The 24,912-nt window shown below is 37.3% G+C and overlaps 1 long non-coding RNA gene across 4 annotated transcripts in view; it reads left to right on the forward strand.

The window, feature by feature from the left end:
- Nucleotides 1-24,663, forward strand: part of LOC129531819 (uncharacterized) — a 210,501-nt gene extending 185,838 nt beyond the window's left edge. The window contains exons 3-6 of one of the 4 annotated variants that reach the window (XR_008677246.2): nucleotides 465-522; nucleotides 4,492-4,663; nucleotides 17,803-17,875; nucleotides 23,499-24,663. This is a non-coding gene — a long non-coding RNA (uncharacterized lncRNA). Of the gene's footprint in view, nucleotides 1-464; nucleotides 523-1,230; nucleotides 1,482-4,491; nucleotides 4,664-4,874; nucleotides 4,995-17,802; nucleotides 20,027-23,498 lie in introns of those variants that run through there. The other 3 variants (XR_008677244.2, XR_008677245.2, XR_008677243.2) reach the window with 3 other exon arrangements.
- Nucleotides 24,664-24,912: the final 249 nt, after the last annotated feature.

A 24,912-nucleotide genomic window follows, 5' to 3' on the forward strand; every position in this document is an offset into this window, starting at 1 on the left:
TGGGAACAAGCATTTTTTTTGAAACTCTCTGCATTTTTAAGAAGCGTTATCTAACATAGAAGAACCTCAATTTTCTCATCCATAAAATGGAAATAATATACCTAACTTTGCTTATAGCCACTATACACTTGTGCAGGCTGTGCACTGCACAAAGTACCTGCTGAGGGGTTATTGTGGACTGAAATCCAGCCTGCTGTATATTCACCAAGACATGCATCCAGGCACAAGACTTTCTCTGCCTGGAGTTAAAAAAAAAAGTGTTTCTTAAAATCACAAAGGTGCCATATAGGCTAGCTCATAAAATGGCCTTGCTCATACAATTTCTTGTGGGTATTAAAAAAGATGGTTTGTAGAACTATGGCAGACTACTTGACATTCACTAAATGTTTTGTCATTTCTCTGGTCCTTGTTTTGCTTCTCTCTAAATGTAGATTTTATTCTCATTATTTAACTTTCTCCCTCAGGCTACAATGAAGGCTGCCTATTCTTCCTGGGCTCACGTCTTCCTAACTCTGCCCTCAGGTAAATAAACTCTCATCTCAGTTTTAATTTGAAAAAATCTTTGGAAAAGCAGGTCTAATAGACCTGACTAGAGTCACAAGCCCAGAATGATGGAGCCACTCTCATTATTAATTCTGAGCATAATCACGTGAGGAGCAGGAAGAAGTACAGAACTCAAAGAAAGGGCAATCATCTGTTTTTCCCCAGCAAATGTATGACATATGGGAGAGATTAAAAGCAAATATTTCCACCACAATTCTTCAAAGTATTGAGCACTTGCGGTATGCGGAGACTCACAATAATGCCAATGAAGTACACAGAGACAGAGGAGGTGAAAAATTAGTTGAAGGGATAGAGAACACGATTTGAGAATCACTACATCGAGATGAGTCAGCAAATACAAAATAAAAATTGCAATGCTAAGTAGTATTGTCCTTAATGGAGGTCATTTCTTCTTTTTGGGTCCCAGTTTTCTCATCTGAAAAATGAAGTGCCTGAATCAGACCATTATTATTAGGTTCCCTTTTACTCAGATGTCTATGACTCCTCCATCCATTCATCAGTCATTCCATGTCTCCATCCATCAATCCATTTCCCTATCACTGTTAGGTGCTTGAGATACTTAGATCCTAAGTCAGCAAGTGTTTATTGAGGGCCTACGAAACATAAGGCAGTATTTTTCGGTACGGTGATATATGCAGAAAATAAATGATAGTCTTTCTCTTCAAGTCGTTTCCAGTCTAGTTGGAGAAGGCTAAGTATACAGTATATGAAAAGCAAGAATTATGTAACAGACAACAATGCAATAGAACCAAGAAAAATTGGTGAACACTTGTCAAAGTCTGGTGAAGAAAATTTGGGCTTCAGCATGAGTATGGTGATATAGCAAAAGGACACAGAGATGGCTCCATGGAATAGAAGGGGTTTTACTTCCTCTGGAGACTGAGAGAAGGCCATCACCGGCTGAGCAGAGAGGTCAGGTACGCACCTTCTGTACTGGAGAAAAGGCTCGAATTTCTCATCCTTTTTAATACTGACATGGAATTGTGTAGGTTTGTGGTCTTTTTCTTCAGTGTTTTAATGTTTTCGTTGAGTATATGTTGTGTAAAATTAGAAATGCTGACATATACTGTAACTATGTATGTCAGAAAGAGAAGTTACCTGAAAACATTTGAGGTAAATACTAATTGCATTCATCTGCTAATTAGCACTTTCTTTGTCACTGACTATATCACCAGATTGGATTTCCCACTGGGAAATAGAAGTAAAAAAAAGTCGAGAAATTAGAATGCTAGTTGCTATGAAGATGTTAGAGACAAAAGTGTATGAGAAATGTTGCTATCAGGCTAAGGTTTGAAAGTGGGTGGCCGGTAAGGAATTAAACACACATATGTCTATATGAATAGTGATTACTACCTTTTAGTTTAAACAAGGTTGATTCGAATTGTCTTCAGAGACACATGGAACTAATAGCTCATTAGAAATCAATTGGTACCTGAATGAAGGTGCACAGTGAGCAGAGGAACAAGCTCGAGAAGGACTGTGATTACTTGCAGGCTGTAATCATGGGGACAGAGAAAAGCCAAGTTTTTAAACCAACGTTCTAAATATGGTTGTGCTAAAATTAAAAGCACAAGTTTAAAAGTTGTCAGACACAGTAAGGTATTGTTCAAAGCTCTATAGGATTTGTCTTGGAATTTAGTGTCACAAACTAGCATAGTTCCATAAAATGCACTGTAATAATCATACCAAGTAGAGGCTGGTAAATTTGGATGGGAATGAATTTGCTATTTTTTGTCACATAATCAATAAAAAGGGATACAACATGCAAACAATATATCTGGCATGGTCACCTACAATGAATGTTTAGGGATTTTCCTTTTGTTATTTATCACAATGTGTTTTTTAGTCCTTGTTTAAAATTTCAATCACTTAATTTTTTTCATTCTATTTATTCTTTTCTGAGATTATCATCACAGAACAAAGCACGTAGTTTGCTTTGTGTATTAAGGATTGATTTACTTCATTTCTAGTCATAATTGTTAAAGTAGACCATCAAGTAATTGTGTACACTGGTGATACAGAGATGGATAAGGTGTGTCCTATGCCTTTATGGTCTTACATTCCAATGGGTCAGAGAATGCATCGTTATAAGACTGTGCAGTATTTCTGTAAGAAGGTATTACAGAGAGTATAGGTTATTGGAAAAGTAAGAGAGAAAGAAAGAAGTGGGGATAGAGGAAAGGAAAAACTGATCAACCAAACTGGGCTAATCTCAGCATCAGGATTGAAGAATAAGAACATGGTAGTGGGAAATGTATGAGCAACATGTCTCTCCAAATTAAACATATCTGCCACAACATGGTGTAGCATACAATCTAGATACCACCGTTCTTGGGTGCCATAGGACCCAAGCTATGTCTCTGAGAACCTAAACAATCTTTATCAACAAACTCTGTTCTTTCATAACTAAAATATCTCTGCTTCTGAGTGTAGCTGGCATGATACATCAAAGGGCATAATTTATTTCAGTAGTTTGTCAGAGCAGCTTTCTTATCAGGTGATTCTTGAGATTTCTTTTTCGGACCCTAGAATTAGCCTGCTTTTATCCAGGAACTGTCCTACTACATGAGGTTTATTGTGGGCAAGGCTGTGCTGAAGCTGCCAAATTGACTTCCTGTTCTCTGAACTCTGTCACCAAAAACAGAAAGATGATATTGTACATTATCTCTGTGCTAAACTTGCTATTCATTACCCGTTGTCCATGTGAGCACTCCAATCAATGGGCCTTGCCCCACCAAAAGCAAAAAACATTTAGTGCCAAGCAATTGAAAATACATTGTTTAAATTTATTAAGCCAAATTACATAGCATTTAGATATAAATATGCCCAAGAAAAAAGTGTAGACTCAAAATTATACTTTAGAGCTTTACACTCATAGCCGATTTTTTTTTCACCATAGTTAGCTACTTTTTTTCATAAGTCATTATCTCCAGGCAAATTGGCTTATCTATTTTTATATTTTCTCTTGTCATACTTTGTTCATGCAGCGCTATCCACCTAGAATTATTTCCTATCTTCTCTACTACCAATGTACATTCTGGCTGTTCTTGTAGACCCAGCTAAGATCTCTCTTTCCCCACAAGAGTGTATAGTATCTTTTTTGACTTTGAGAGTTTCTTGTCAATTTAGACATGCATTGCCTTCCTCTTTTCTTCCCATTGTTATCCTAAATTATTTTACTCTTTTGCTGTAGCGTAATTTTTTACTAGTTTATATTTAGTTTTCCTGATAAGTTTAAAAAGTTTTTTGAGGGCATATATCCTATTTTAGATTTCTGTATATTTCTACATTGCCAAGTATTTTAGTCTGTTTTGTGCTGCTATAACAGAATACTCCAGACTGAGTAAATTATAACAAACAGAAATTTATTAGCTCATGGTCCTGGAAGCTGGGAAGTCCAAGATCAAGGAGTTGACATTTGGTGAAACCTTTCTTGCTGCATCATCCCAGGGTAGAAGGGCAAGGAGAAAGAGAGAAAGAGCAAGAAATCAACTTTCAGGCTGAAGCTCTTTTATTATCAGCATTTTTCTATTCATGAAGGTGGAACTCTCATGACCTAAATGCTTCCCACTAGACCTCACCTCCGTACACTGTTTCATTGGTGATTAAGTTTTTAACATACGCTTTCTGAGGGGACACATTTAAACCATTTTGCCAAGCTTAGGTCATAGGTCAAAACATCAATAAATATTGTTTACAGTGTTTTTATTATTTAAATTTTTATCTGATTTTCTATAATTTGATAAAGAAGTTTGATCAAGCAAAACTTGGAAACTAAACTGATGGTCAATTATTTTCATGGTTTTTACAATGTCTTAATAAAATATTTTAAGAATTTGAGGCAAGATAACTCTTTCTAATTACTACTTATAAATTGCATGCCTTATGTATTGTTTAAATAATATTTGCATATTATATGCCTTACAGAGTTCCTGTTCCAGCTAAGGCGGAGTTAACACGAGCCTCTTTTCACTTCCACTGAACTCAACTATAAAACCAGGAGAGAATTCACAGTCTAGCTATTTGAGAACTTGAAAAGCAAATAGCAACAAGTGGATCAGAGAAAAACGCCAGAATTTGGAGCATCATTGAACTAGTGGTGAGTTTATCTTTTTTTTCTTCCAGGTCTCTCCCAGCCTAAAATTCAACAAAGCCTGAAACCTGGAAGTGAGCATTGTAGCGCAGGCAGAGAGAAAGATAGAGAGTACTGCATGTATGAGCTTGAAAGGGAATTTCTAAAACTCAAAAAGAATGAGGGTAAATCCTTTGACTTTCTTTCTCTTCTTTTTCTATGCTTTCTCATTCTTTAGTCACCAGGAAATCCCATGGTGAAGAGATCAGTGACATTGACATCAGTCAGCAATGGAGGCCTGTTGGAGCCAAAGCTCTGAATGTAGAAAACATTCATCTCCGTGTAGTGGATCTGTTGCGTCAGTATAACGTATCCAAACTCAATTGCCTTTCTTTCTCACTTTTGATCCTCCAGCTAATTAGCCCCAGGCATGATAGAATTATGAAAGTAGGTGGTTTCTAGCTGGACAATCAAAAGGAAGCATGAGAAAAATTACTGGGGCTGCCATGGAGAGCAAGAGGGAAAGTGACACCATAAAGTTGTTTATAAACCTTTGGGCTCATCCCCAAACTGCACATACGTAAATCTAATCCTATTTAGCATAAAAATGTTTAGAAATGAGAAGATGGGTCCCAGACTTACCACTAAGTATTACACACATGGGACAGATCTGAATAACAGTGTAAATACATGAAAAATTAAACTCATATTGGGACTGATGGCCATAGAAGGCTAAAACTAAATACCAACTTTTTCTGTAGGATTTAAACAAGACTCAGAGTCTCTTGATATAATATTGAAAATATTCCAGCATATAAAGAAATGTGAGACAATCAACTTGCATCAGAAAAGACAATCAACATATACCAAAGATTAGATGACTGAGATGTTGATATTACTTAACAAAGATTTTAAATGAGTTGCTATAAAAATTCTCAAGTGAACTATCATGAATACTCTTGAAACAAATATATTTAATACAACATGGCAGTAATATTAGATTAAAAATTAAGTTCATGCTTAAAGTACCATATTCATAAGACTTTTGTTTTTCAAAGTAGTTTCATCTTTTAAAAACTTAGATATATTTCACAAACCATAAATGTCATCATTTTAAGGTGTACAAGCTAGTAGCTTTTAGTATATTCACAAGTTGCAAAATGACTCTCTAATTCCAAAATACCTTTATCAACATAAAGGAAAACCCTATGACTGTTAATAGTCCATTCCAATTCTTGGGTTCATTTTTCTTTGCCAAAATTTGATTTATTTTTATTTTTTGCCAGCTTATAAACTGTCCTTATTGGACCATATGAGATTAATGTGAAATAATAATCCATAGTGAAAGATTACTGTATCTTTTTTCTTTTTTTTTTCCAAGATAGAGTCTCGCTCTGTTGCCCAGGCTGGAGTGCAGTGGCGTGATCTTGGCTCATTGCAATCTCTGCCTCCTGGGTTCCAGCAAATCTCCTGCCTCAATCTCTGAGTAGCAGGGACTACAGGCGCATGCCACCATAGCCAGCTAATTTTTTTGTATTTTTAGTGGAGATGGGGTTTCACTCTGCTAGTAGAGATGGGGTTTCACTAGGTTGGCCAGGCTGGTCTCGAACTCTGACCTCAGGCGGTCAACCTGCCTCAGGCTCCCAAAGTGCTGGGAATACAGGTGTGAGCCACCACGCCTAGCCTCTGTATCATTTTTATGACCATGGATTACTATTCCATTGTGATATGACATAAGTTCTTCTACTATTAGATATTTTGTTCTTAAATAACAAGATAGGTGAGTCCATAGAGAGGTGTATTAGTTTGTTTTCACAAGCTATAAAAAAACTACCTGAGACCAGGTAATTCATGAAGAAAAAAGGTTTAATTGACTCACAGTTCTGCAAGCTTAACCAGAAGCAAGACTGGGAGGCCTCGGGAAACTTAAAATCATGGCAGAAGGCAAAGGGGAAACAAGGCACATCTTCTCATGGTGGAGCAGGAAACAGAGAGGTAGCAAGGGGGGAAGTGCCACATGCTTTTTTAACCACCAGATTTCATGAGAACTTATTCACTATCATGAGATGAACATAGGGGAAATCCACCCCATGATCCAGTCACCTCCCACAGGTCTCTCCTCCAACACTAAGGATCGCAACTCGAGATGAGAATTGGATGGGGACACAGAGCCAAACGTTATCAGTCTGCCCTTGGCCCCTCCCAAATCTCATGTCCTTCTCACATTTCAAAACACATCATGCCTTCCCAACAGTCCCCGAAAGTCTTAACTCATTCCAGCATTAACCAAAACGTCTAAGTCCAAAGACTCATCTGAGACAAGGCAAGTCCCTTCTTCCTATGAGCCTGTAAAATCAAAAATAACTTAGTTACTTCCAAGATAAAATGGATGTACAGTCATTGTGTAAATGTTCCCATTCCAAATGGGAGAAATTGGCCAAAACAAAGGGGCTACAGGCCCCATGCAAGTCTGAAACCCTGTAGGATAGTCGTTAATCTTAAAGTTCCACAATAATCTACTTTGACTCCATCTCTCACCTACAGGGCATGCCGATGAAAAGGGTGGGCTCCCAAGGCCTTGGGTCCATGTGTCTCTGCTGGGTAAAGCCCCATTGGCTACTTTCACAGGCTGGTGTTTAGTGCCTGCTACTTTTCCAGGTGCGTGGAGCAAGCTTTCGGTGGATCTACCATTCTGGAATCTGGAGGACAGTGGCCCTCTTCTTACAGCTCCACTAGACAGTGCCCCAGTGGGGATTCTGTGTAGGGGCTCCAAACCCACAATTCCCCCTCTGTGCTGCCCTAGTAGAGATTCTCTGTGAGGGCTCTGTTCCTGGAGCAGACTTCTGCCTGGATATCTAGCCACTTCCACGCATTCTCTGAAATTTAGGCAGAGTTTCCCAAACCTCAACTCTTGCCTTCTGAGCACCTGCAGGCTCAACACCAGATGGAAGCTGCCAAGGCTTTGGGTTTGCACCCTCTGAATCCATGGCCCAAGGTGTACTTTGGCCCCTTTTAGCCTCGGCTGGAGTCGGAGTGGCTGGAATGCTGAACACAAAGTCCTGAGGCTGCACAGAGCAGTAGGGCACTGGGCCTGGCCCAAGAAACCATTTTTCCCTCCAGGCCTCTGAGCCTGTGATAGGAGGGGTTGCTGTAAAGTTCCCTGAAATGCCCTGGAGACATTTTCCCCATTGTCTTGGCTATTAATATTTGGCTCCTTTTATGCATATTTCTGTAGCAGGCTTAAATTTCTCCCCCCAAAATGGGTTTTTCTTTTCTGCCAAATGACCAGGCTGCAAATTTTCCAAACTTTTATACTCTGATTCCCTTTTAAATGTAAGTTCCAGTTTCAGACAATCTTTTTGTTCACACATATGTGCATATAATTTTAGAGACAGCCAGGATACATCTTGAATGCTTTGCTCCTTAGAAATTTCTTCTGCCAGGTGCCCTAAATCATCTCTCTCAAGTTCAGAGTTCCAGAGATCTCTAGGGTAGGGGAAAAATGCTGCCAGTCTCTTTGCTAAAGCATAGCAAGAGTGACATTTACTCCAGTTCCCAATACGTTCCTCATCTCTATATGAGATCACCTCAGCCTGGACTTCATTGTTTATATCACTATCAGTAATTTGGTCAAAACCAGTCAACAAGTCTCTAGGAATTTCCAAATTTTTCCACCTCTTCCTGTCTTCTTCTGAGCCTTCCAAACTGTTCCAAGCTCTGCCCATTAACTAGTTCCAAAGTCACTTCCACATTTTCAGGTATCTTTATAGCAGTGCCCCCTCCTCTGGTACCAATTTTTTTGTACTAGTCTGTTTTCACTCTGCTATAAAGAACTACCTGAGACTGGGTAATTTATGAAGAAAAGAGGTTTAATTGACTCACAGTTCTGCAGGCTTAACTGGACGCATGACTAGAAAGCCTCAGGAAACTTACAATCTTGGTGGAAGGTGAAAAGGAAGCAAGGTACATCTTCCCACTGAGGAGCTGGAGAGTAAGAGAGTGAGGGGGAAGTGCCACATGCTTTTTAAACCATCAGATCTCCTGAGAACTCACTCACTATCACAAGACCAGCATATAGAAAAACCCACCCCCATGATCCAGTCACCTACCACCAGGACCCTCCTCCAACACTAAGGATCACAACTCAAGATGATATTTGGGTGCAGACACAGAGCCAAACCACATCAATAAGTAAGACTGAAAAGAGTTTTCAATATCAACTGTGGTAAGAATCTTTCTTTGTAACCATCACTATGTTTGAGAGCTCTGAAATGTAGAGATAAACTGCCATATATTAGTTATTTATAATGAAAATATGAGAAATATTTAAATATGTAAAGGTATGCTTTTAAAAATTATACACATAGACACACACACATACACACGTATATTTTATTTCAATAGTTTTGGGGGTATGTGTAGTTTTTCGTTATATGGATGAATTGTATAGTGGTGAAGTCAGATTTTAGTGCACCTGTCACCTGTATGCTGCACATTGTAGTCAGTATGTATATTATTTTTAATCCTTCGCTCCCCTCCTACTCTTCCCCCTCTGAGTCTTCAATGTTCCTTATACCAGTCTGTATGCCTTTGTGTACCCATAGCTGTTAAGTTAGCTTGAAGTTCCCATTTGATAATAAGGCTGTGTTATAGGAAGAATTCTAGAAAGGTGCTCATAATATCTTCAGAGAGCATTTATCCCTGTCTTCATGCTGGGTTGTTCCACCTAATTTATTCCCAATAAAATAAAACTGTCTGTATATAATTTAAATAGGTATATTCCTGGAAATTTGATATTGACTTGAAATCAACCTACTTCTAAACGTGCACTCATCTATTTTTTTCTATATAAAATGAAGTTTTATCAAAATGTTTTTATTTGCATTTGACTCCCTTTTATGCTATATTGAAAACTGAACAGTGGGCTATAGGCATAAATTATCATTTGCCAAAAGATAAAACACAGGATAAATCCGAAAGTATTATTTAATAATTTGTAGCCCATAAAAATCAGTTAAGGGCAATAGCTATTGTGCACATGAAATACCTAATATGTAAGTTATCTCAAATAGAGTTTTTTAAACCCTATCAATATTTTGAATATTAACCAACATTTTACGGAGAGCAGTACTTTATACAGTTTTCTATAGCATCTAAATCCACAAACAGAAATAAATAATTATATTCTTTCCCAGAAAATAAATCAGATTTTTTTTGAAATTCTTGATTAAAGAATACAATTATGTTGGAATGTTTCTCTGTTTAGAAATAAGCACTATAACTATTGGCCTTCTGCTGTTGAATGTGTTTATATATGCTTGTGTAAGTGGGTTTGAATGTGTGTGTGAGTGTATGTATAAATAAATATAGGTACACATATGGCTATAGATCAAATAAAGATAATTATTTTTAGCAGAAAAAAACAATTATGTGACTCAAGAATGTTGGTCCTGTTTATACTTTCGTCTTGAGGATTAGGATTTGTTAGCTCATAAAAAACTTGGAGTTTATTATAGGCATCAATTAAATTCTGCCTAGGGCTGAATCCATGATGTGAAATATAATATAGTGTAAAATTAAATCATACTTATGAGAAGTAAAAGATAAAAATCAATTTTATTACTGAAATACTTATATAAGTGGGAATTCTGAATATAACAAGTTTGAAGCATGATGAAAAATATAAGCAGACCATATTTAATGATTATTAACTGTGTGTGTACATGTATAAATAAATATACACATATATGTGTGTGTATTTATAATACCATCTCAAAGTAAATGTATTCTACCATAAGAAATGTATAATAAAGTTGCCTTAAAAATTATCTAAATTTTTGAGGGATTCAAGTACTTCTCAAAGGTAAGGTTGAAATGATATACTTCAATACTAACATATCTATAAAATATGCTCATAACTTGCTTAGTTTTATTTTCCGTATTTTTTTACCCACAGAGTATTAAAAGCTCTAATGTATGTTCAAGAATGTATAAAATTCATCATAGAATTCTTCATTTTATAGTAATCTTTACTTCATAGTACTATAATGTGGATAAAAAGGTTGTGAAAGCTTAGGTTCTCTCTGTCTCTCTCTCTGTCTCTCTCTCTATATACATATACATATACATATACATATACATATACATATACATATACATCTCATGGACAAATATTGAAATGCTATGTAGTTGAAAATCTAAATGTGCTGACATTTATAAGTAATAACTATATTTACTGAGTCTTAAATATTCTGTTAGAAATAATTGAACTGAACACCCATCAAGTGTTCAACATGTGCAATTTCTTTTGTTTGTTTTTTGTTTCCTTGTCAATAACAAAACCAAACAACTCTTAAAAGTTAATCATAAGTACTATAGAAAATTGAAATGTGCACCTGCAGGCAGGGTTTCAACCTTAAGGTAAACCAAACAAGAGATCTTACAGACATTAAATAGAAGTCTCTTCTCTACAACCTAGAAAAACAGATTTCTCTGGCATTCTGAAATGATTGACAATTTCAAGTAAGCGTCCTGAAATGATCCAGATGTACAGCTTCTGGGGAATAGTTTGATCAGGTGGCTCCATGCATGAGACAACTTGTCAGGAAGATCATCAAGTATCACCTCCCACATATGCAGTCAGGACTATTCAAATTTGTGTCAGGAAAAAGCAGCCAAACCACCAGGTAGATTTGAAGGGAAAGGGAGGCTTCCCCGAAAGCAAAGACATTTCCCTTGACCTATCAAAATTTCTAGAATTACACATCAGGACTGAAATATTTGGGGTGCTTATTAGTCTCACAATAACATACATTAAAGTTTCCCCAGAAATGTTAATGCCACAAACCAACATCAGTGAAAATTTTGGAAAAAGTTCTGTGTTTTTCAATAAGGGTGTTATTGTCATTTTAAAAAACTTTTTTAAAAACGTTTTAAACTGAGCTTTATTGTGGTATACTTGACATACTATAAACTGCTTATACTAAAATGTACAATTTGATAAGTTTTGAAAAACCATAACTAAAAGATAGTGAGTAGATTGGTTTCTTCTTTGTAATTTCTCCATCCTATCCCTTCCTATTACTGCTCTCCCAGGCAACAATTGCTTTGTTTTCTGTTACTAGAGATTTATTTGCATTTTCTAGAGTTTTATATAATTGGCATTATAAACTACGTAATTTTTTGTGTCTGGTTTCTTTCACTCATTATAACTATTTTTAGAGATTAATCCATATTATTGCATGCATCAATAGTTCATGCCTTTTTATCAGTCAGTAGTATCTCATTGTATAGATATACCACAGTTTGTGTAGCCATTCAGACATTGTTGGATATTGCAGTTGTTTCCAGGTATTGGCTATTACAAATAATTCAGATATCAACATTTGCTTACAAATCCTTTTATGAACACATGCTTTATTTTCTCTTGGATAAATACCTAGGAGTGGAATGGCTATTTCAATGGGTGAGTGTACACTTACCTTTTTAAGAAATTGCCAAGCTATTTTCCAGAGTGGTTATACTATTTTACTTAAACACCAGTATTTACGAGACTTTTAGTTATTCCTTATGCTCACTGGCATTTGGTATGATGATTCTATTTAATTTTAAACTTTCAATAGGTGTGTGGCATATTCCATCCCATTGTAGGTTTAATGTGCACTTCTCTAATGTTGCATGGTGTTTATAATTTTTGTGTGTGTGTTTGTTAGCCATCTGTGTATCCTCTTTGGTAAACAATATGTTCAAGTAGTTTGTCCATTTTTAGTAGGATTGTTATTCTGCATTCAAATTTTTTATCAACTATGTTTTTCAGATGTTATTAAAGATGTGTGTGTGAAAAGTGGTTAACTGGGGGTACATAATATAAACTTCAAAAGCTGAAATACATTACTAAAAGCTGATCTCTCTTGCAAGTAACCAAGGATAACAAAAATTTAAAACTTACTAGTATTCAAGACAATCCTAAGCAAAAAGAACAAAGCTGGAAGCATCACACTACCTGACTTCAAACTATACTACGAGGCTGCAGTAACCAAAACAGCACGGTACTGGTGCTAAAACAGATATATAGACCAATGGAACAGAACAGAGACCTCAGAAATAACACCACACATCTATTACCATCTGATCTTTGACAAACCTGACAAAAACGGGCAATGGGGAAAGGATTCCCTATTTAATAAATGGTGCTGGAAAACTGGCTAGCCATATGTAGAAAGCTGAAACTGGATCCCTTCCTTACACTGTATACAAAAATTAACTCAAGATGGATTAAATACTTAAATGTTAGACCTAAAACCATAAAAAGCCTGGAAGAAAACCTAGGCAATACCATTCAGGACATAGGCATGGGGAAAGACTTCATGACTGAAACACCAAAAGCAATGGCAACAGAAGCCAAAATTGGCAAATGAGATCTAATTAAACTAAAAAGCTTCTGCACAGCAAAAGAAACTATCAGCAGAGTGAACAGGCAACCTACTGAATGGAAGAAAGGTTTTGCAATCTACACATCTGACAAAGGGCTAATATCCAGAATCTACAAAGAACTAAACTTACAAGAAAAAAACAACCCCATCAAAAAGTGGGTAAAGGATATGAACACATACCTCTCAAAAGATGACATTTATGCAGCCAAGAGACATATGAAGAAAAGCTCATCATCACTGGTCATCAGAGAATGCAAATCAAAACCACAATGAGATACCATCTCATGCCAGTTAGAATGATGATCATTAAAAAGTCAGGAAACAACAGATGCTGGAGAGGATGTGGAGAAATAGGAATGCCTTTACACTGTTGGTGGAAGTGTAAACTAGTTCAACCGTTGTGGAAGACAGTGTGGTGATTCCTCAAGGATCTAGAACTAGAAATACCATTTGACCCAGTGATCCCGTTACTGGTTATATACCCAAAGGATTATAAATCATGCTACTATAAAGACACATGCACACATATGTTTATTGCAGCACTATTTCCAATAGCAAAGACTTGGAACCAACTCAAATGTCCGTGAGTAATAGACTGGATTAAGAAAATGTGGCACATATACACCATGGAATACTATGCAGCCAGAAGAAGGGATGAGTTCATGTCCTTTGCAGGGACATGGATGAAGCTGGAAACCATCATTCTCAGCAAACTGTCACAAGGACAGAAAACCAACCACTGCATGTTCTCACTCATAGATGGGAGTCAAACAGTGAGAACACAGGGAGGGGAATATCACACACTGGGGCCTCTTGGGGGGTGGGGGGCTGGGGGAGGGATAGAATTAGGAGAAATACCTAATGTAAATGATGAGTTTTTGGGTGCAGCAAACCAATGTGATACATATATACCTATGTAACAAAACTGCACATTGGGAACATGTACCCTAGAACTTAAAGTATAATAATAATAATAATAGTAAACTTACTAGTATTGAATGAGCTAGTCTTATTTCTGAGTCTTATGGTAAAACATTTTTCTGTAGTATAGTGGTTTAGGGCAGGGCTTCTGGAGCTACTCTGAACTCAAATCCACTTGGCTACTTCTCAGCTGTGTAATTGTGTGTAAGTTTCTTAATATCTCTATGCCTCTTTTGTAGATGTAATACTTGTGGCTGCCTCATAGTGTTGTCATTATGCACATAAAGCACACAGTAAAGGCTCAATAATATTTGCTATTGTTTAATAAATTCATTATTATTTACCCATTCTTGCTCTCTAAATTTTATCTGTGATAGACCTCATTTAACTTGGCCAGCCTTTCAGGCTAATTTCTTTCCATAAGTGAAATGCCCTTCAAAGGCCATAGGCTGTCAGGAGGAGGAAATTATGTTCTTGAGGTTTGAGTCAAAGAAATTGTGTAAAATAAGTAGAAATCTCTGGCCAGATAGTGCTAAGAGAAGCTGCTGATGAAGATCAGAGTATTGAGGCATGGGGGAAGGAATGATTATGGTCTGTCTTCCATCGAGGCAGTTTGTTTAAACTCATCAATTTGTTACCGTGACTGGATCCTGACACTAAATTTAACTTAAGAATCCTTGAAAAGATAGTACGTCAGTGAGTTGGGGAAAAGTGCATGAATAGGGACCTTAACTGTTGTCTCACTATGACTAAAACAAAAACTCTTCTAAAACACCTACTGAGTGATGGTTTTCTCAAGAGAAGGTTTCAAGTTGGCCAAAGGATAGTTTGTGGAAACAATAATTTCAGGAATTTTACTATTAGAGAATGTAGTGATACACCTGGGTTTGAAGCCCAAATGAAAAAAAAAAAGACTTTGGAATGCTCTCCCCAACCCAAAAAGAGTTAGTGTGAGAAGGGGATAATGAATTTGAAGTGATCTAGGCTGAGAACCATATGGAAGGATGAGAAGACATGAGACTGACGTGTGGAAAAACAACACGGAACATTTTTAATAGTCAAATGTGCTTTGTATTAGCATCAGGAAACACTTAAAAATATGTCATCCCTTTAGACTGTGAGTTGTGTGAGGGCTGAAGACAATGCCCATTTTGTTCAGCATTTTTTCTGGTGCCTAGCACAGTGTTTATTATATAGCAGATGCTCAACGAAGATATAAAATGTGTATTTTTAAGTACTCAACCTCATCCTTCTCTCTCCACAATGCAAAATTCAGCTCATAAAGTTTTCCTTCTCTTCCCAAATCTTGAAGGATTAGACAACGTATGATGTTGGGAGGGTTTCATTTGGCCTGAAACAATTATGACACCATACATGTCTCCTATAAAGCTTCTAAGGACCTCACCTATTAACATATTTTATCAGTGCTGCAAGTGTTTATTTATATTATATCTAATAAGCACATTCTAGACTAGATTGAGAATATTTAAGGTTAAGAATCTTTCTGAGTTTACTTCACCCCTTTGATCTTGCTCTTCTTCCTCCTGTAAGACCAGTTACCTAGAGCAATAGAAGCTCATGTTTAGACATGGCAACTAGTTTGGAAGAGGATGAAGCTCATAGTGAGTTGCTTCCACCCAGGCCAGAACAGCTGTATTTGGCAGAATGTAAAGGGGGGCCATATCTCTTGGACAACTGTACCTATTTTTATGGCCACAAGCTCAGGTTCAGGTGGTCTCAGCTTGTGTATGTAAGTACTATTGATGATCTAAAAGCTCTTAACTATACCATAGCTTAGTATTATATGCCATTCAGTGTTATAGGAACAGGGAAGAGGAGCATGATATTAAATACTTTGAACACACTTTTTTGGGTTTGTTGTTGTTATTTTTGGAGACAGAGTCTTGCTCTGTCACCCAGGCTGAAGTGCAGTGGCATGATTGTGGCTCACTATAGCCTTGACCTCCCGGGCTCAAGAGATCCTCCCACCTCAGTGTCCCAAGTAGCTGAGCCGACAGGTGTGTACCACCACGCCCAGCTAATTTTTGTGTTTTTTTGTAGAGCCAAGGTTTTACCATATTGCCCAGGATGATCTAGAATTCCTGAGCTCAAGCTATCCTTCTGCCTCAGTCTCCCAAACTGGTGCTGGGATTACAAGTGTGAGTCACTATGCCCAGCTAAAACACACTTTTTTTTTTCTTTTTACATTTACTGGTTTATTATAAAGGGTATTACAAAGGATACTGATGAAGAGACACATAGAGCAAGGTATGGGGGAAGGCGTGCACATCTTCCATGTCCTCGGCCTGCCTCTCTCCAGGAATCTCCACATATTCATCTACCCAGAAGCTTCCTGAACCTGGTTCTCCTGGTAAACAGATTTTTTAAAAAGTTATCCACCTAGAAGTTCTATTATTTTTCTTAACCACCATTCTGTGTATGAAAATATTGAGGCTTAGAGAAGTTAAGTGATGCTCCCGGATCTCGTGGCAAATCAACTAGTAGATCCAGTTTTCATTGTGAAATCTTTGCCTCTTCCTATGTCCAGAATGGTATTGCCTAGGTTGTCTTCCAGGGCTTTTATAGTTTGGGAATTTACATTTAAGTCTTTAATCCATCTTGAGTTGATTTTTGAATATGGTGTAAGGAAGGGGTTCAGTTTGAATTTTCTGCATATAGTAAGCTGCAAATAATATTTTAAAGAAAAGTTACTGATAGACCAATTGCACAATTGTATACAAAATAATTATATTTTAGATGATGTAATAAACAGAAATGTGATTGTCATAAATATAAAGGTGAGCTATCCACTGTCCAGTAGATTTACCCTCCATCTCTGCTGTGAGAAGAAAATTTAATTTTCTTCAGAATGTTATTTGTGTATATGTTTTTCTCATACTTAGAAGCTAACCCTTTAAAGTGTCAAACCATTACAGGATGGCTATGGACTGAAATGTGTACTCTCAAAATTCATGTCTGGAAACCTTAATCCTCAAAGTAACTATATTTGGAGATAAGGCCCATAAGTCAGTAACTAAAGTTAAATGAGTCTAGAAGGTAGGGTCCATATATGATTGATCTGATAGGTCCTTATAATAAGAGACAACAGAGAATTTGCTTTCATTCTTTCTCTCTCTCTCTCCCCCATGCGAGGACACACAGGAAGGCGCCCATCCATAAACCAAAAGAGATTTCTCACCCAAATCCAACCATACTGGGATTCTGCTCTCTGACTTCCAGCCTCTGTAATTGTGAGAAAATAAATTTCTGTTGTTTAAGCCACCCAGTCAGTGGTATTTTGTTATGACAGCTAGAGAAGACTAAAAAAAGGTCTTTAATAACATATGATCTATCTCCAAAATTCTGTACAACAGAAATCCAGCTTTGTTTCAGCTATGGAAAAAAACAGAGAGACAATAGATGGTTGAGAGATAGGTAAATAGACAGATGATCACATATTCATTAAGAGCTCAGATGAACTTTTGTGACTTTGATAATTTCTGATATTGTGATAGACATGTGAATCTATCCCAAAATATTGACCCACATATAAGCTTAGAATTTCAAGTGCTTCTATTTTGATGGCGGATGTACTAAGGGCACACATTCTCCAGAGGGAACATAATGACCAACAGAAGTGATATTTTTAGGACTTTAACGACTTGCCAAATTGGCTGAGGCTGAGGTACAATATCAGACCTTTTACAAGTGATTATTAGATGCTAGTGGTACATAACCTGAAAGTCATTATTTTTAGAATTTTTAGACATACACAAAAAGTAAAAAACCTAATTACCTGTTTTTCTGCTACAGAGTGAAAATGTACGACACCCCATGAAATACTGGAGATGGCTATGCAGGACTGATCATATTACACAAAGCTGATGTAAGTAAAGAGCAGATAAGATATTCTTCATAATCCATTTCCCAGCTAGCTATAAAAAATCAGTGCTATATCAACATATATGTTGGATCCTAATAATAAAGCTACATATGTTGGTCAAAGGAGAAAACAAATAAACACTGGTCTTGGATCTCAACTTATTTACCAGCAATCTATATGAAATGATTTTGCTGGAAAGCTTCCCCAATGACATAACAGGGTGCTGCACCTCCAAGGATGGGAGAAGTTCTTAAAGTGTTTAGAAATCTTCATGTAATTATCAAATATTGGTGACTGTGCATTTGGCATATACTCTATGAAAATGTGAGAGTATTCTTTTCTCTTTACTTAAGGCAGTTCTGAGAACAACCCATAAACAGCTTCCCCCAAGTCTCCCCTTTATTATCATCCATCATGCTTAGCTATTTTAATTTGACACTGGCCGTATCTTGCTGCCAAGGAGAGCATGGATAATTCCGCATTGACATTGCTAATTTCTAGAATGTAACCACAAGGTTTGACATGATGCAGTCAGGCAGTAACCAAAAGCATATTTTCTGAGTTCCCTCGTAAAACCTCAGTGGATATGAGGGTCTTAAAAAAATAAAACTTATGCCTGGTTATTTTTAGTCCACCAAATGTGAGAAAAGATGAGTGAAATCTCAGTCATTAAAAAGAGAGATAGAGTGTCTTAAAAAATCCACTCAAATTAGAAAAATATGGCAACACTTTCATTCATCAGCAAACACTTATTAAGGGCCTATATGTGCCAGCAACTGAGCTTTCTGTGCTCAGTTCAATTTTAGTGCACATCTGGTCTACTACAGAACACTGTTTGAAAATATCTGAAATAAACCTGCTAAAAAATTTAACTCTCTCTCTCCCTCTACTTCTCTTCCTCTCCCTCTGTCCTTCTTTCCCTATTTTTCTCTCTCCAAATTTCCCTCTTTCTGTATCAATGAGAAAGGCAGAATGATGGCATATTCAGAAGAAACATAGATTATTTCTGGTTTATAGTGAAAAAGCAATGGTTTAGAAATTATATGTCCTGTCACCTACTAGATGCATGATCTCTAGCAAGTCATTTAATTTATCTGATGATGACAAAACAACACCCTGCCTAATAGTTCATAGGGTACTTTGAGACCCACATATGATAAAATATGTATGTTTTGACAACTGTCAAGTGCTTAATAAATGTTAGATGTTATCTTATGTGGGAAAGTATTAAAATGAATATCTAGTTTATATAAAGGTGTTTTAATCATATTTGTTATATATGATTAAAAATAATAAATGTATAGAGTGCACACACACACACACATACAGAGTTGACCCTTGAACAAAGTTTTGAACTTGGAGGGTCTGTTTATATGCAGATTTTCTTCCACTTCTGCCATCCCTGAGAGAGCAAAATCAACCCCTTCTCTTCTCCTTAGCCTACTAAATGTGAAAATAATAATGAAGACCCTTAGGATGACCCACTTCCACTTAATGAATAACAAATATATTTTCTCTTCATTATGCTTTCCTTCACATTTTCTTTTCTCTAGCTTACTTTATTGTAAGAAAACAGTATATAACACATACAGCATACAAGATATGTGTTAATTGACTATGTTATTGGTAAGGCTTCTGTTTAACAGTAGTTGTATTAGTCAGAGTTCTCTACAGGGACCAAAGTAATAGGATAGATGTATACATAAAGGGGAGTTTATTAAGGAGTATTGACTCGCATGATCACAAGGTGAGGTCCCACAGTAGGCTGTCTGCAAGCTGAGAAGCAAAGAAGCCAGTCCGAGTCCTGAAGCTGAAGAACTTGGAGTCTGATGTTTGAGGGCAGGAAGCATCCAGCATGAGAGGAAGATGTAGGCCAGAAGACTAAACCAGTCTAGTTTTGCCATGTTCTTCTGCCTGCTTTTATTCTGGTCATGCTGGCAGCTGATTAGATTGTACCCACTCAGTAGTGCCTTTCCCAGTCCACTGACTCAAATGTTAATCTCCTTTGGCAACACCCTCACAGACACACCTAGGAGCAATACTTTGCATCCTTCAATCCATCAAGTTGACACTCAATATTAACCATCACAGTAGTTAAGTTTTTGAGAAGTCAAAATTTATTTATGGATTTTTCAACTGTGTGTGTGTGTTGGGGGGGGGGGATTATTCCCTTAATCCCCATGTTGTTCTAGGCTATAACTATATTGTAATATCTTTAGTTATAATATGTATATAATATGACTATTTCAAAAGCTCTTTTTTCAAAGGAATTTTAACATTCTTCAGTTCCTACCAATAGGAGATTTTCAGAGAAAAGAATGCACTACTGAAAGGATAGGTAGTTGTGACGAATCATGTTTATATTTAATTAAGGATAAACAGGTGAGTCTTCTATAGATTATGGTAATCTTAGAGTAACTAGTAGTATGCTGAGTACCATAAATAATAATCTGAATCTGCTTTTCTTTTTCTAAATGGGTAAAGTAAAACAAATGTGTTGCTGCATCAAGGAAGTCACAATGTGAGAAGAGAATATGGATGCATATGAAAAATGTTCATTGTATTAAAGTGTGTGGGGTGGAAACCAGTATTTCTGCAAACATTCAGAAAAGAGATCCCTCAACATGGGCTGGGTTAATGAAAAATCTTCATGAAGCCTGTGTTAGGAGTTAGCATTAGGACGCATAGAAACGTGGGAACAGAGCCGTTTAAGGAAACAATACTCTGAAAGATTGATGTAATGGTGTTTAATAGATGGCTTAGAAGCAACTGAGCTGGAAGACTAGGCAACCTGCAAAAAAAAAAAAAAAAAAAAAAAAAAGTTCCTGTGATGGTGCAAAGATGAAGTTCTGAGACCTTAATTAGGGTAGCAGCCTTGAGAAGGCAGAAGAAAGGCCCAAACCAAGTTCCCATCATATTTAGTAGAGGCAGTAGTAACCAAATACTAGTTTTATTTCCCACTGGCCTCTTTGTTGTTAGCCAAACTCACAAAGCAGATCTCATTTCAGGGTCTCATGACATATAGTTTCCTTGGACTGAAAAACATTTTGACTAGATATTCCTTTGCCTTTCTCCCTCATTATATTCATAACTTGACACTTTATCTAAGAGGCCTTCTCTAAAAACCCTGTCAAAATTAGCACCACCCAAAACATTCAGTGCCATATGATAATATGGCATATTCCTTGTGTTAGTTCATTTGGGCTGCTATAACAAAATACCACAGACTGTGTGGCTTATAAGCAACCGAAATTTATTTTTCACAGTTCTGGAAACTGGGAAGTCCAAGATCAGGGTGCTAGCACAGTTGAGTTTTAGTGAGGGCCTTTTCTGGGTTGCAGACTGCTGACTTCTTGCTGTGTCCTCACATAGCAGAAGGGATGTAGGATCTCTCTGGGGTCTCTTTTACAAGGGTACAAATTCCATTCATGAGGGCTCCACCCCTATGACCAAATCATCTCCCAGAGGCCCCATCTAATGCCATCGCCTTGGAGGTTAAGATTTCAACACATACATTTTGTGTAGACATAAACATTCAGTCTCTTTCATGCCTATTTGTTTACATATATAATATTTCTCAGCCAAAATATGAATCCTGTGAGAGCAGATGAATTCTTATTCATTCTCTTGGTTCAAAGGAAAGCATAGAAATAGCAGCAGGCAGGTGTAAACGTGGAACTGGGGCTCAGGAACAAAGCCAGATCTAGAATGTAGCTAAAGAAATCATTCCCACAGGAAAAAGTGGTAAATTCTTGAAAGGTGAACTCTCCAAGATAATCATATGTTGTTGAGAACCATTCCAAGTCTCTGAGTCTCCAGTCATTCCATGATAAATATGAGGATTGAACAGTTCTTTGATATAAAAAAGAATACTAAAGGTTCTTGGAGTGATCATTCTGGTAATCAATTTCAATTATCAGTACTCTAGATAATGCAAGTACAAGAGAATGAGGTGTGTAATGTGCTGAGCCCAAGATATATCAGTTGTTACAATTCAACAAATAAATAGCATATGCTCATTTTAATATGGCTTGCCTTTTTTCAAAAGTATAGTAAGAAAAAGTCTAGTTATCTGAAGATTGTGGATATTGAGTTAAGGTTGTGCAATAATTAAAGAGAGAAGATACTTTAGATTAAATTCTGAATATTCCCTAGATTTTGTAGAAGCAAAGTAGTCTGGACTCTTTGGGGCCTATGCACAACAGCCTGAACTTCGGAACAATCACAGACGTAAAAGTTAAAAGAAGTAAATTGTTGATGGGCCACAATTAATCATCATTATTTAGATGCTTTAAACAGTTGGACTCAGCTCTCACTGATACGGAAGTGTTGGGAAGGGAAGAGTGTGTTCCCTTTAAATGATACAGAAGAGGCAGAAGGGAAGTGCTGGGTAGAGGAGGACATGGTCCCTGGCTAGGGCTCCACCCCCACGGACCTAGGTGAGAACAGGCATTTCCTGCCCAAATGTTGCATTTCCCAAGACCACCCTGGCCTGTCATGTCCTCATCCTGTGCCTATAAAAACCTGAGACCCTAGCAAGGCAGAGACAAAGAAGCAGCTGGACATCGAGAGGGGCACATCAGCGGAGAAACACACAGGTGGCTGGATGTTGAGAGGAATGCACCAACAGGCACCAGCATAGCCAGCAGGCCACCGACCGGCAGAATGACATGGAGTTTGGCTGGGTCAGTTGGGGGAAAGCCTGGACCACCAAGCGGCCCAACTCCAGGGCAAAACCATCTCCCTTCTGGCTCCCCCATCTGCTGAGAGCTACTTCCACTCAATAAAACCTTGCCCTCATTCTCCAAGCCCACGTTTGATCTGATTCTTGTGGTACGTACGCCAAGGCAAGAACCCTGGATACAGAAAGCCCTCTGTCCTTGCGACAAAGTAGACGGTCTAATTGAGCTGGTTAACACAAGCCGCCTATAGACAACAAAACTGAAAGGGCAAAACTAAAAGAGCACCCTACAACACCCTCCCACGGGGGCCTCATGAGCTGTAAACATTCACCCCTTGTCACTGCTGTGGAGTCGGAGCCCCACAACCTGCCTGTCTGTATGGTTCCATAGAGGTTTGAGAAGTGGGGCACTGAAGAAGTGAGACACTTCTCCTGTCACACACCCTGCAAAGGGGACAAGGGAACCTTTCCTGTTTCATCACCGTGGCCAGTATCCCCTGCCATTCTGCTGTGTTCGCTACTTTGTCCGATGTCATTCTTAAACACTTAATCAAATACATATTCCCTAAACCAAGATACTTGGACCATATGGTTGATAGTTTATACAGAACTACTAATTCATTGACTTTTTTTATATATTGTATAGTAAGGGTGGCTGTTATACCATCTGACTAAAAAGGATGGACAGATGGTAAAAGTCAGATGAAACACAAAGGTTAGAATACCCATGATGATGATTTCTCATGTGACTGAGCACAAAATCTAGACAAAATCCCCTGCTAGATAGTCTGAAATTGGAGATGTTATTTTCCACCATCCCTTCTAAAATTATATTTATCAGATTATCTCATATTAATGATTTTGTCATATTAATGATCCTTCCACTCCAGTCAGATTGGCTCCATCACTGTCTGATGCTCATTCGTTATGTATCCCTGCCTTTAGGCTTTTGTTTATGCTACCACCTTTGCTTCTGATGCCATCTCTCAACATCTGCATTGATCCAAATCTGACCATCCTCCAAGACCAACTTCAGATTGTGAGTCAGCTGAATTCTTCCCAGACTTCTGTAGGCCATTATCAGTGTTTCCCTATTGTAGATGCTGTAGAGTCTGTATGTCACTTAGTATTAGCATAATTTCTTTTATACGGTTAACTTTTTTATTCCCAGGTTTTCTCTTTACACAAAGACTACGTTCTTTGCTGTACTTCCTAGAACCTACAATATGACCAGTTCTTTGTCTTGCACAGAGCTGGTATTCTCTGTAGAATAGAGTAGAAACAAAGTGAAGGCTTTGTCAATAGGTCAAAAGACTGAGAACATAAATAATAAATTAATAATGTAATTTTAATCATCTGAAAAAGATCAACAAAGGACAGCTCAGAAACTGGTATGCCATTGTTTAAATAAATGAGGCACTTTTTGAGACATAGACTTACACTGCATGAAATCAGAACCAGTGCTCCTGAATTTATGTTTCCCATTGTATTTAGTATGCATACTGAAGTTTATTTAGCATGCTTACCAAATATGAAATGCAGAGGAATTTGTCAGACATCCATTTACCTGCTTAACTTTTCATTTCCTCTCTCCCTAATTTCTCTGATCTTTTACTTGTAGTGCCCACTGGGGCCTATCCCCTCCCCTTGCAGATGATGAGTTTCCTTTTCTCTCTGTACTTAACTTCACACACAGAGTGGACACTCTTCCCTACAGCTGCCAGATCAATCTGTTCCATCATGGGGCTTCCTCAGCCAACAGTTATATTCACAACTGTATGTTCTAAACCTCACAGAAGCATTTGTATTTATGTTCTAAATCCAGAGGCTACTATTTTAAAATTGTGGAGTAGGAGGAGAGAATTTGTAGATATTTCCAGATGTTTCCTGTAGACCACCAACCATTTATTGGAAATAAAATGACATCTGCTCATACATTAAGGATAAAAGCACTTTAAACAGACTTTCACTTAACTAAAGATAAACAAATATAGGATTCATCATGGCACTCATTGTTACATTCAACATATTCAAAGGAATCAAGCTCTAATGCTCTAATAATATCATTTGCACCTCCTCTGTTGACCCAAATAATTTTGCTTTATTATATTAATGTATTGAAAGCTAAATACATTAAATTCTCTGAATATTAAAATTCTCTTCATTGCAGTGCCCGTTTCTACATAATATTTTTTCTATTCCCATTGTCTGTGGGGCTGTGAGGATTCCGCATATCTATAACCCAATGCATCTTTTTACTATATATCTAAACTCCATTGCTGTATATATATATATATACACACACACACACATATATATTTATTTTTTTGAGACAGGGTCTCACTCTGTTGCCCAGGCT

Source organism: Gorilla gorilla, chromosome 12, assembly GCF_029281585.2.
Source record: "Gorilla gorilla gorilla isolate KB3781 chromosome 12, NHGRI_mGorGor1-v2.1_pri, whole genome shotgun sequence".
In the NCBI taxonomy this organism is placed as follows: Eukaryota; Metazoa; Chordata; class Mammalia; order Primates; family Hominidae; genus Gorilla; species Gorilla gorilla.